Below are 14,388 nucleotides of genomic sequence, written 5' to 3'. Positions count from 1 at the left end.
CCTCTAGGTTGTCACAAAACACCTGCTGAGTTCCTTACATCATACAGCAAATTCCCACTAGCTATTTATTTTACATATGGTAATGTATATATTTCAATGCTACTGTCTCAATTCATCTCACCCTCTCCTCCTACTGTGTCCACAAGTCTATTATCCATATTTGTGTGTCTACTGCTACCCTGCAAATAGGTTCATCAGTATCATTTTTCCCAATTCCATATATTAATATATGCTTTAATATACAACATTTGTCTTTTTCTTTCTGACTTCACTCTCTGTAACAGGCTCTAGGTTCATCCACACCACTAGAACTGACTCAAATTCATTCCTTTTACAGCTCAGTAATATTCCTTTGTATATATATACCACAAGTTCTTTATCCATTCATCTATCAATGAACGTCTAGGTTGTTCCATGTACTGGCTGTTGTAAACAGTGCTGCAATGAATATTGGGGTACATGTGTCTTTTAAAATTGTGTGTTTTTCTCAGGGTATATGCCCAGTAGTGGGATTTCTGAGTCATATGGTAGTTTTATTCCTAGTTTTTCAAGAAATCTCCATACTGTTCTCCATAGTGGCTGTATCAATTTATATTCCTACCAGCTGTGCAAGAGGGTTCTCTTTTCTTCAAATCTTCTCCACCATTTATTGTTTGTAGATTTTTGGTGATGGCCATTCTGATTGGTGTTAAATGATACCTCATTTCAGTTTTGATTTGCATTTCTCTTAAAATAGCAATATTGAGCATTTTTTATGTGTTTATTGATTGTATGTATTCTTTGGAGAACTGTCTGTTTAGATCTTCTGACTATTTTTTGATTGTTTTCCTGATATCGAGCTGCCTGAACTGCTTATGTGTTTTGAAGATTAATCCTTTGTCAGTTGCTTCATTGCAATTAATTTCTCCCATTCTGAGGCTTGCCTTTACATCTTCTTTATAGTTTCCATTGCTGTGCAAAAGCTTTGAAGTTTGATTAAGTCTCATTTGTTTATTTTTGTATTTATTTCCATTATTCTAGGAAGTGGGTCATAGAAAATCTTGCTGTGATTAATGTCAAAGAGTGTTTTACCTTTATTTTCTTCTAGGTGTTTTATAATTTCTTGTTTTACATTTAAGTCTTTAATTCATTTTGAGTTTATTTTTGTGTGTGCTGTTAGGAAGTGTTTTGAATATATAGTATCATATCATGCAAACAGTGAGAGTTTTATTTCTTTTCCAATCTGGATTTATTTTTCCTGTCTGATTGCCATGACTAGCACTTCTAGAACTATGTTGAATAATAGTGGTGAGAGTGGGAACCCTTGTCTAGCTACTGATCTGAGAGGAAATGCTTACAATTTTTTATCATTGAGAATAATGTTTGCTGTGGGTTTGCCACATATTGCCTTTATTATGTTTAGTGTACTAACATTCTTGGAAGTTATTCCTATAGATTCCAGCATTGGCTATTTTAGTTCAAGTTATATCTCTACTGGTAAGATATTTGAATAAATTTATCACTATATTGCTATTTTGTGTTGTCTCTATTATATTCCAGCACTGAAAAATTTAAAATAAATACACATTTAATATTTTCTTTAAAGGTCTATATTTTGATTTAAATTCTTTTAGCATTCTTGCTAAAAAGAAACATAGTTACATAATACTGAAATATTTAAAATTTTAATAAATAATAATTAATCTACTTAAATAAAATATTGGAACATAGTATGTAAAACACATATGCTTTTTCTTCAATGTAAATATTGCTTTAAGAAATATTCTTGGCAATTCCCATTGTTATTGCTTCAGTAGAGAAAGAATCTCCAAATTGAACTAACTGGTTTAATAAATTTGGCATTTCTGTAACAGAACACAAAAATTATGTGAACATCTGGATTAAAATATTTTTTGCTGAAAAGGAAGTAAGTAAACCTTATGGAATAAATATATAATGATGTAAGAATTATGTACTTTTTATTTGATTTCTCATCTAAATATTACCTACTCAGCCTACAAGTAAACATCCACACATAGACAATAATGTCAGTTTTTAAATATTTTGAACACTTGTAGTTCTATATATGTATAAACAACTTAGTTTTACTCACATATGCACACAAAATCATAATGAAGTTATATTATTTATTGTTAGGAAGCTAAAATATATTCCCAGCTTAATTTACACCTACTAAATATTCAACCTTATTTGTACCGTGGCCTCCATTTGGCTTTTGCTGTAGTACCCACAGCTGAAAGGAATATTTCTGAGTTAGAAAGGAGTTATTAAATCAGAGGGGCAATGGAATAAATGCATCATGAATGTCTTTTAAGTCACAGGATGATTTTGGCTTTTGTTGAGTGTGAGATATGAAGCTATTAGAGTTTTTTAAAAAGAAGGATTGCTCTTTGTGATGAACACAGATCCTGTTACTTACATTTTGGATCTAGTGTTTGGTTTATTCCTTCCCCACTTCTGGTCAGTGTTGCTTGATTCTATATTTTATTTGCTTTTTGAAAGTTAAAGCATATGCCAAGTGAACTATACCATCTCATCTCACAGGAAAATGTGGTTTAAAATAATTTAATTAGAAGTTGGTCCCACTCACTACCGTGTATTAGAACTTGGTATTGAGTAAAATTATGAAAAATGTTTTCTAACTTTAATTTTACCCTATGTAATAAGAAGTCTAGAATAAGGCAGTCTAGAACTAGGCAGTCTAGAACATCTGTGCAAGGGTGAGATAAAGAAGTCAGACTATCTTTCTGCTCTACCACTTTTATTATATGAGTTTTGCTTTCATGGTTAGAATATGACTGCTCAATTAATATGATGCAGATGCAAAGGGGACCAAATTGTGGCTATCATTCATCTCTGCTTCCTGCACCAGGAGATCTGTACTGCCATGGTTACAACAATAGTGCTGTGCTTAGTTATTCAGTCATGTCCCACTCTTCACATCCCAGGGACTATAGCTTGCCAGGCTTCTCTGTCTGTGGGGATTCTCCAGGCAAGAATACTGGAGTGGGTTGCCATGTTCTCCTCCAGGGGATCTTCCCTACCCAAGGGTTGAACCCAAGTCTTCCACATTGCATGCAGATTCTTTACTGTCTGAGCTACCAGGGAAGCCCAAGAATGCTGGAGTGGGTAATCTATCCCATCTCAAGGGGATCTTCCTGATCTAGAAATCGAACTGGCCTCTCTTGCATTGCAGGCAGATTCTTTACCAGCTGAGCTACCAGGGAAGCCCACCACACATAATAGAAGAAGACAGCAAATAAAGGGGCAAAGAATATTTGCCACATCACTGTCTATATGCATAGCATAAAATAAAAAGACTCTAATCAGCTAGTTTTTTTTTTAACATAGAAAAAGTTTTGCTTTGAGTGTGTGTATATGTGTGTGTGCATAAAAGAGAGGGTATATGAATATATGAAGGAAAAACCAAGTGTTTTTCAGTGCAATTTATACTGAGAGTGGAAGATAGTCTCTTTTCTTAAAGGGAAACATCAGAATTGTGACAATGAAATAAATATTCTTTGATGATAGGATTATGTTTTGTTTAATAATAAATGCAAGACTTGATGACTCTATTTTGAGTTTTCTCCACTCGTTTTTCTTTTTCTGTTAAAACATTCCACTTGAACAACATGTAAGATTTGATCCATTGATCCAGACTCTTTGGGGAATGAATCTGAGTGAGTCTTGTAAGGATGAATTATGGTTGGACCTGACATATCTGTTGAGTGAGATATAAACAAAATGCTCTTGCACTATAGTTTTCAAACCCCAAATCAAAGAATTTCTATTAATATTATCACTATGTTTCCTAGCACTGTTGTTTTTTTTTTTTTTCTTTTAAGACATGCTTAGCTAGAGTTATTGATAATACAAAGATCTTTGTGTTGTGGAGACAGACATCAACTTGGAAGACTCCTTTAATTTTTGTTCATGTATAAGTAATCCAGTCTTCTAAAGAGTGTGATATTGAGCACCTTATTAAAATCTAGTTGATTTCTTGAAGTCATGTCTTCTCTAGGAAAAGGCTGAAGTGCCACACTTAAATAAAGCTTAGGAAGGTAATTTTTGTATGAGAAATGCCTCAAAGTTGAAGAGGAGAAGCCAGGTCCAGTGTGGAGGTCATGGTCATGGAGAAAGTACTTTCTTTTTATTGATACCAGAAAATATCTAAGGTAATTAGAACTTCAGTATTGTGTCTCCTGTGGTGTACCTCTTGATGCACATTATGAGACTTTCTTGACTCTTCAGAAACATCTTTGTGTATATCCATGGTAGAGATTCACAGTATCGGTCCTGTATATTTCTCATGGGATGTTCAGATGAGGGAGGGACTGTACATTTATAACTCATTTACATTTTCTGACTAAGGAAAACAGCACTGGAGGGAGTAAAATTTCTCTCCGGTACTATGCCTGAGAGAAACTTTTCTTTAATATGCTTATTACTATCACCAACAATTAGATTGAAGAGGGGGCTACAGTTCAGAATCACTGGATAAGACAGTGCTGTTCAGTAAGACTAAACTTTCTGATTGCCTCATGGGTTACCAAAGGCTGTGTCTGACAATTTCAGTAAGTATTTTAAACAATTAGTTTTTTTTTTTAATGCAAAGATAAAATACCACATCTGTAATAAACCAGATGCTTATCCCATAGAATATTGAGCTTTAGTGAACAAAACTTCTCTGAATGAAAACAGTTACTGTTTGTGAGGCAAACGAATCTCTAAAGTGCAAAGAAGAAAGGAAGATGAAAGGGACATCTTGTGACATGACATTAAATCTATAATTCTGACCTGATTCCTTCATCTGATTTATTGGTATTTATTTTCCAGAACCAGAAGACCATGTGAAATGATGATAAATAAATATTGTCTACTTTATCTCAAAAATATTTTAATGTAATCAATTATTTCTATCATCACTGCTAATTTATTTTTGAAAATTATTATAATATTCTTTTATTACAGTTTTAATGTCTAAATGGTCTGCAATAATATATGTTCAGTTACCCTTAATATTTGCAATTTGAATCAATGTTTTGCCTTAATTAGCCTTTCTGTGGTTTAGTAATTTACTGATTTCAAGTATCAAATTATGATGGTTAATTTTAAATGTTTTTGTCTATTACTGCTACTGATTTTACAATCTTATTTTTATTATTTCTTTTATTCTCCCTACATTGTGTTCAATTTTTTCCCCTTTATAGTTTGTTACATACTTAGATCATTGATTTTAAATCTTTCTTCTCATAGCATCAGTTCAGTTCAGTTTAGTCGCTCAGTCATGTCTGATTCTTTGCAACCCCATTGACAGAAGCACTCCAGGCTTCCTTGTCCATCACCAACTCCTGGAGCTTGTTCAACTTCGTGTCCATTGAGTCTGTGATCCATCCACCTCATCTTCTGTCGTTCCCTTCTCCTCCTGCCTTCAATCTTACCCAGCATCAGGGTCTTTTTCAAGGAGTTAGTTCTTCGCATGAAGTGGCCAAAACTTCTTGCTCTCCTCTTTCACTTTCATCAAGACTTTGTGAAGAAGACTTTAGTTCTTCTTCGCTTTCTGCCATAAGGGTGGCATCATCTGATTTATATGAGGTTATTGATATTTCTCCTGGTAATCTTGAGTCCACCTTGAACTTAATCCAGCCCAGCATTTCGCATGATGTACTCTGCATATAAGTTAAATAAGCAGGGTGACAGTACACAGCCTTGAAGTACTCTTTTCCTGATTTTTAACCAGTCTGTTGTTCCATGTCCAGTTCTAATTGTTGTTTCTTGACCTGCATACAGATTTCTCAGAAGGCAGGTGGTCTGGTATTCCCACCTTTTTACGAATTTTCCACAGTTTGTAGTGATCTGCACAGTCAAAGGCTTTGGCATAATCGATAAAGCAGAAGTAGATGATTCTCTGGAACTCTTTTGCTTTCTCAATGATTCAACTGATGTTGGAAATTTGATCTCTGGTTCTTCTGCCTTGTCTAAATCCAGCTTGAACATCTGGAAGGTCATGTTTCACATACTGTTGAAGCCTTGCTTGGAGAATTTTGAGCATTAGTTTGGTAGTGTGTGAGATGAGTGCAATAGTGAGGTGGTTTGAACATTCTTTGGCATTGCCCTTTGGGATTGTAATGAAAACTGACCTTTTCCAGTCCTGTGGCTACTTTTGAGTTTTCCAAATTTGCCAACATATTGAGTGCAGTAGTTTCACAACATCATCTTTTAGGATTTGAAATAGCTCAACTGGAATTCCATCACCTCCACTAGCTTTGTTCATAGTGATGCTTCCTAAGGCCCACTTGACTTCACATTCCAGGATGTCTGTCTCTAGGTGAATGATCACATCATTGTGATCATCTGGGTCATTAAGATCTTTTTGGTATAGTTCTTCTGTGTATTCTTGCCACCTTTTCTTAATATCTTCTGCTTCTGTTAGGTCCACACCATTTCTGTCCTTTATTGTGTCCGTCTTTGCAAGAAATGTTCCCTTGATATCTCTAATTTTCTTACAGAGATCTCTAGTCTTTCCCATTCTCTTGTTTTCCTCTATTTATTTGCACTGATCACTAAGGAAGACTTTCATATCTCTCCTTGCTATTCTTTGGAATGTGCATTCAAATGGGTATATCGTTCCTTGTCTCCTTTGCCTTTAGCTTCTCCTCTTTTCTCAGCTATTTGTAAGGCCTTCTCAGACAACCACTTTGCCTTTTTGTGTTTCTTTTTCTTGGGGATGATCTTGATCACTGCCTCCTGTACAGTGTTACAAACCTCTGATCCTAGTTCTTCAGGCTTTCTATCAGATCAAATCCCTTGAATCTATTTATTACTTCTACAGTGTAATCCTAAGGGATTTGATTTAGGTCATACCTGAATGGTTTGTTTAGAAGAAAAGTTATGACCAATGTAGAGAGCATATTAAAAAGCAGACAAAGGTCCATCTAGTTAAAGCTATGGTTTTTCCGGTAGTCATGTATGGATGTGAGATATGGACTGTAAAGAAAGCTGACCACTGAAGATTTGATGCTTTTGAACTGAGGTTGGAGAAGACTCTTGAGAGTACCTAGAGCTGCAAGGAGATCCAAGAAATCCATCCTAAAGGATATCAGTCCTGAATGTTCATTCGAAGGAAGTGATGCTGAAGCTGAAACTCCCATATTGTGGCCACCTGATATGAGGAATTGACTCCTTGGAAAAGATCCTGATGCTGGGAAAGATAGAAGGCAGCAGGAGAAAGGGACGACAGAGGATGAGATGGTAGGACGGTATCACCGACTCAATGGACATGAGTTTGAGTAAACTCCGGGAGTTGGTGATGGGCAGGGAGGCCTGGTGTGCTTCAGTCCATGGAGTCACAGAGTCAGAGATGACTGGGTGACTGAACTGAACTGAATGCTTTAGTGATTTTCCCTGTTTTCTTCCGTTTAAATTTAAATTTAACGAGCCACAGTCAACTTCCATTCTTTATTTTTGCTGACTGTAGAGCTTCTCCATCTTCAGCTGCAAAGAATATAATTAATCTGATTTTGGTATTGACCATCTGGTGATGTACATGTGTGGCGTCTTCCCTTGTGTTCTCGGAAGAGGGTGTTTGCTATGACCAGTGCATTCTCTTGGCAAAACTCTATTAGCCTTTGCCCTGCTTCATTTTGTACACCACGGCCAAATTTGCCTGTTACTCCAGGTATCCCTTGACTTCCTGCTTTTCCATTCCAGTGCCTATGATGAAAAGGACATCTTTTTTTTTTTTTTTTTTTTTTTTTTTTTGGTGTTAGTTCTAAAAGGTCTGGTAGGTTTTCATAGAACTATTTCATAGAACTATCAATTCAGCTTTATTGGCATTAGTGGTTGGGACATAGACTTGGATTACTGTGATATTGAATGGTTTGCCTTGGAAACGAACAGAGATCGTTCTGTCATTTTTGAGATTACACCCAAGTACTGCATTTCAGACTCTTTTGTTGACTATGAATGCTGCTCTATATCTTCTAAGGGATTCTTGACCACAGTAGTAGATAAAATGGTCATCTGCATTGAATTCTCTCATTCCAGTCCATTTTAATTCACTGGTTTCAGAAGACCTCTGGTTGGGGTAGGAAGTCCTCACACCTACAACTGGAAGGACTTATAATTAATGAAATCTTAATTCCTTTACAACATCTCATTTCTTATTTCCTTGAACCCCTTGCAAACAGGAGTGGCAGTGGGTTCCCCAGGGTTTTCCAAATGCTTTACTATCTCCTGTGTCTTAGTAGCTGTTGCCCAAGAGGGTGGAGGTTTCTTCTGTCCTTAATCTTCTTTGTGCCAAGGATCAGGCCAATGAAAATTGTGAACACAGTTTGGGTAATTAGCAGATTTGACAGCAGGTTATGAATGAGATTCCTAACTTCATTTTTGCCACTGCTTTTTACTCCCATCCTTCAGCTCCTCCCTTCTGGGACTTGAGTCCAGCCAAAACCCACGGTGCCTGGCTGTAGGTCTTAATGAAGCTCAGGCTCTTGATGTCTCATTACAAAAAATTCAGAGAGAGATATAGCTATAGGTAAGAGGTGGATTTTTTCAGATTCAGAGAGAAACACACTCCACAGTGTGTGGGCCATCGCAGAGGGCAAGTGCTGTGGCCATGGAATGTGGTGAGGTTAGTTTTCTGGAGCTAGGTGATTTCATATGCTAATGAGTGGAAGGATCATTCCAACAATTGGGGAACCACCCACTCCTCAGGCTTTTGACAGCAGAGACATTACTTTGCCGACAAAGGTTCGTCTAGTCAAGGCTATGGTTTTTCCAGTGGTCATGTATGAATGTGAGAGATGGACTGTGAAGAAAACTGAGCACTGAAGAATTGATGCTTTTGAACTGTGGTGTTGGAGAAGACTCTTGAGAGTCCCTTGGACTGCAAGGAGATCCAGCCAGTCCATTCTAAAGATCAGTCCTGGGTGTTCTTTGGAAGGAATGATGCTAAAGCTGAAACTCCAGTGAAGAGTTGACTCATTGGAAAAGACTGATGCTGGGAGGGATTGAGGGCAGGAGGAGAAGGGGACGACAGACGATGAGATGGCTGGATGGCATCACTGACTCGATGGACATGAGTCTGAGTGAACTCCAGGAGTTGGTGATGGACAGGGAGGACTGGCGTGCTGCGATTCATGGGGTCCCAAAGAGTCGGACATGAATGAGTGACTGAATTGAACTGAACTGAACTGCAACTGTCCTGGCACCTCTGGGTGTGTCATTTAGCATGAAGATTAAGGATCAAGATTTAGTTAAATTTGACTTGTCATCTTGGACCCATTTGATTTTAATTGATTTGTTATGCCCTTGGGCTGTCATTCTTTCAAAGTTGGGCCCTGCCCCCTTCCCTCCTGTTTTCATTCTCCTCTCCTGAGCCCTATCTGGGCTCACAATTTTGCCTCTACAATCTTCTGGAGGGACAACCAGAAAATAGTTGGCCCTGGGGAGGGAAATACTGTATAATACCCAATCTCTCTAGATATTCAGGCCTTCATCTTCCATGTTTCTGAAAACACGTGCAAAAATAACCTCTCTCAGTGAACATGCTAAGGCAGGTGACAGGCACACAATGCCTGCTAAACGCCCATCTGTTGGTGGCATCTCTTCAAGGGCAATTGGGCTTCCATGGATAATGTTTGCCACTTTGGGATTTAGCCCTGCAGGCCATTTGGGCCCAAACCCTTACCACCCTTCTCCTAAAGTTACAAACATACCCTTGCACCAAATCTCCACTCCATTTTTATGGAACATCTGGTCTGTTCAGTTCAGTTCAGTCACTCAGTCATGTCCGACTCTTTGCGACCCCATGAATCAAAGCACGTCAGGCCTCCCTGTCCATCACCAAATCCCGGAGTTCACTCAAATTCACGTCCATCGAGTCAGTGATGCCATCCAGCCATCTCATCGTCTGTCGTCCCCTTCTCCTCCTGCCCCCAATCCCTCCCAGCATCAGAGTCTTTTCCAATGAGTCAACTCTTCGCATGACGTGGCCAAAGTACTGGAGTTTCAGCTTTAGCATCATTCCTTCCAAAGAAATCCCAGGGCTGATCTCCTTCAGAATGGACTGGTTGGATCTCCTTGCAGTTCAAGGGACTCTCAAGAGTCTTCGCCAACACCACAGTTCAAAAGCATCAATTCTTCGGTGCTCAGCCTTCTTCACAGTCCAACTCTCACATCCATACATGACCACAGGAAAAACCATAGCCTTGACTAGACGGACCTTTGTTGGCAAAGTAATGTTTCTGCTTTTGAATATGCTGTCTAGGTTGGACATAACTTTCCTTTCAAGGAGTAAGCGTCTTTTAATTTCATGGCACTTACTAACTCCTACAACCAGGACCCTGCTCCCTTGTAGGGAACATTGCTCCACCCCACTTACTATTATTAAAATACACTTAATGCCCCTAACAAGACCAGATAACCATTGCTTTGTCATTACTTCTGTTATGACCTAAAGTGGGTTTATGACAATGAAATGTTTACCATTAGAAACACCTTAACCTTCTCTTATGGAGGACTAGGGGAGGAAATCAGTGACTTACATTCCCTCAGAGCAGTAAGAGGATAAGTCTTATGGCTGTTTCACCAGGCCAGTCTCAAGACACAGGCTTGGATTGCTTTACATAATGATATCTATTGCCAATCACAGTGAATAAAGCATCAATGAGTTAAAATTACAACCCCTTAATCATACCCAGTGCTAGTCACACTGGAGACCTTGGGGATGCCCAACTCCATCCTGGGGGGTCCCAGGAGGTTGACTTGCCTCAACCTGCCTAGGGATCTGGTCATTGGGAGGTTGTCACCCCTCCAACTGCTCAGGGATCTGCCAGTCCAGGTGTCCCAGGAGGTCGACATGCCTTGACCTGCCAAGGACCTAATTCTCCAGAGGCCAACATGCCTCGACCTGCCTGGGGATTCGATCTCCAGGAGGCTGTCATGCCTCAACCTGCCTGGGGATCTGCACCTTTGCCTGGGGACGCCGGCTCTCAGGTTGCAACAGTAATGGGTAGCATAAGCTTCAGAAAGATACCCATAAAGAAGTCCACCCATGGACATAGAAGGAAACCTAATAGTTGTGGGACTGTGCCTGGTCTAAGCAATAACTCAGGAGTCCAATGAGAACCCCATTGCTTTTCTGGAAAGTCTAAAAGAGGCCCTCCAAAACTTTACCAATCTCGACTTAGACTCTTAAGAGGGACAAGTGATTTTAAAGGATGAATACCTGTCCCAATATGTATCAAACATCAAGATAAAGTTACAACAGCTACAGCAGAAATACCCAGCTGCCTCTTTAGATGAGATGGTATAGACAGCCGCCAATACCTTTTGTAACAGAGAACAGGTGAGGGAGGCCAAGGCCTAGGAAAGGGAGAGAGGGAAAAAGAAACATGGCATGCCCAGATGCTAGCCACCCTCCAGGGAAGCCCTATGGCAAACTCCAAGTCCTTGAAGGACAAGGCACAAGGCAAATACCTAATCTGTAGACAGGTGAGACATTGAGTCGAAGAGGGTCCAAACCATGACAAGTCTCCTAAAACAGCTTGCTACAAATACCAACAGTTGGGACATTGAGTGGCACTCTGCCCTTGGGACGATAGAGCCTCAAGGTCAAGCGACAAGCCTTCCCTCATGATGGTTCAACAGGACTGAAGCAGCCCTCTCCAGCCAGCATGCCTATCACAGATAACCATCATGGAATTGGAGCCAAGGGTGCAATTGGATGTGGCAGGTAGGTCCAAGAATTTCTTAGTTGACACAGGGGCTACCTATTCTGTCCTGTCCTCCTTCTCCAGAGTCTTCTCCTCCCAAACCTGTACCATTTTGGGTGCTATGGGGAAGTCAATTATGAAAAGATTCACCCAAGCACTTCTTTGTTGCTGGAATGGACAAATACTTTGCCACCAGGTTTTGGTGGTCCCTGCGTGTCCTATTCCCTTATTGGGAAGAGAGCTTTCCCTGCCTTCAAAATCTTGCAGCGATTGCAGTCCTGATACAAGATGCTTTAAAACTCTCTCTTGGGGGCAAACTAACTATTTTTACCAGCCTCCAAGTGAAATAACTCCGGAATGGGAGAGGCCATTTATGGATCTCTGATCAAAGGATCCTCAGATATCAAGCAGTGCTGATGGAAAATCCAGGCCTGACTGTATACCCTTGTGAGGTTCTTAACCCAGTTACCCTCCTGTCTACCCCCGAGGACTCTCTCCCCTTTGACTCTTGTCTAGAAACTTTGGACGACTGGACAAAACCTCGAGAGGGATTGTCAGAAGATCCTCTGACCAATTCTGAGCAAATCTGGCACACTGATGGAAGCAGCTTTGTCTTGGACAGAAAAAGAGCTGGATATGCAGTAGTCCCAATTTTGAGACCATAGAGGCTAAACCTTTGCCACCAGGTACTTCAGCCCGATTAGCTGACCTCATAGTCCTGACTTGAGCTTTGGAGCTGGGAGAAGGAAAAAGAGTAATCATTTACACTGACTCCAAATATGCATTTCTGATGCTACATGCATATGCTGCTACTTGGAAAGATGAGATCTTTCCTGCTACCTGAGGATCCCCAATCAAATATGGTGATCAAATCCTTAGGCTCTTGGAGGCAGTCCATCTGCCCACTGAGGTTTCAGTCTCCCATTTTAAAGGACACCAAAAAGGGAGCATGGAAGAGGCATGAGGGAACCAAGCAGTCAATCAGGTAGCTAAGAGAGCAGCATTACAGAACAATGACCTAATAGGGGTTGCCACCTTAGTTCCACAGACTAATTTGCCAGAAACTCCTTCTTATACTGAAGGTGAGACTCTTAAAGCTAAGAGTGAGGGTTTTCAAGAAGATCATATGGGATGGTTCCAAAAGGAGGGACTCCTTTTTCTGCCTCGGAACCTCCAATGGAAGTTGGTTAACTCCTTACATGCCACCTCTCATTTAGGAGAGAAGTCCCTCCAAGGATTACTAGAAAGTTCCCTCAGAGGAGCAGGCTTCCAAATGAGTATAAGGCAAGTGGTCTCCTCTTGTCCCACTTGCCAATTAAACAACCCCCAAGGAGCTCCAACACCCCAGATGGCCCAACCCATCCAATGGCATGGAACCTACCCTGGAGAGGACTAGCAGATGGACTTCACCCAGATGCCAGTTTCTCAATGGTATAAATACCTATTTATCATGACAGATACATTCACAGGATGGATTGAAAGCTTCTCCACCTGGTCTGAGAAGGCTGAGGAGGTGGTAAAAAAGACTGCTTCATGAAATTATTCTGAGATTTGGTCTGCTCACGTCATTACAAAATGACAATGGGACATCACTTACTTCTAAGGTCACCCAAGATGTCTCTAATGTATTGGGCATTACTTATTATCTTCATTGTGCCTGGAGGCCTCAGTCTTCAGGAAAAGTAGAAAGAACCAACCAATTTTTAAAATCAATGACAAAAATGATAATCCAGGAGACCTCCCTGGGATGGAAGCAGGCTTCACCAATAGCTCTCCTCTGCACCTATATTGCTGCTAAGGAACAGGTTAGTCTTAGTCCTTATGAGATGCCATATGGGAGAAATTTTCTTTATGTCAATGACCTCTTCCTCGATCCAGAGGCTCAGAACCTCCAGTCTTATACCATGGCCATTGGGCAATTCCAACGGGATATATGCTTGTGGGGTGTCAACCAGGGCCCAAAAGATTCTAAAGAGCCACCATTATGTGCTCCAGTGACTCAAATCCTAATCAAAGTCTGGAAAGATGGGTTCCCAAAGGTTCAACTCCAGCCCACATGGAAGGGCCCCTACCCTGTAATACTTTCTATCCCCACAGCAGTCAGTATACCAGGACACAACTCCTGGACTCACTACTCACAAGTCAAGCTGTGGAAGAAAACAGAAGAGGACACTCAACCCACCTGTGAGTCCCGGGGAGGTCTCAGATACCTATTCAGGAATACAGTGAGTGTCTTTCTAATGAACACCCCAAAGATTAAGCTTCTGGGGATTAGATTTCAAAGGATAGTTCTAAAGAGCCAACACAGCTTGGCAGGGGTTGTACTCCAAAATAAACATGAGATAGATCTCCTGACCTGAAGAAGGAGGGACTTGAGTCATCTTAAATGAGACATGTTGTTTCTGGGTAAATCCCTCCAGCTACATTAAAGAAAGTCTCATGATCTCAAGGAAAGCATTCACATCCTACTGGATCTCAAAGAATGAGCTGGAGAGTTATCAGGGTGGCTACAATCTCTCTTTGGGGGATCGTTCTCTTGACGAGGGGAAATTTGGGGTTGGCTATTGCCCCTGTTATCACCACATTGTCAGGGGAGTGTAATCTTGGTTCTGTCTCCTCACAACAAAGATTTGAAGCAATGGACGTTAAAGCCCTCAGTGCGTCAGAGCTC

The sequence above is a fragment of the Bubalus bubalis genome, chromosome 13, assembly GCF_019923935.1.
Source record: "Bubalus bubalis isolate 160015118507 breed Murrah chromosome 13, NDDB_SH_1, whole genome shotgun sequence".
Lineage (NCBI taxonomy): Eukaryota > Metazoa > Chordata > Mammalia > Artiodactyla > Bovidae > Bubalus > Bubalus bubalis.
The sequence above is the reverse complement of the archived record's forward strand: the minus strand, read 5'-3'. Positions refer to the sequence as shown.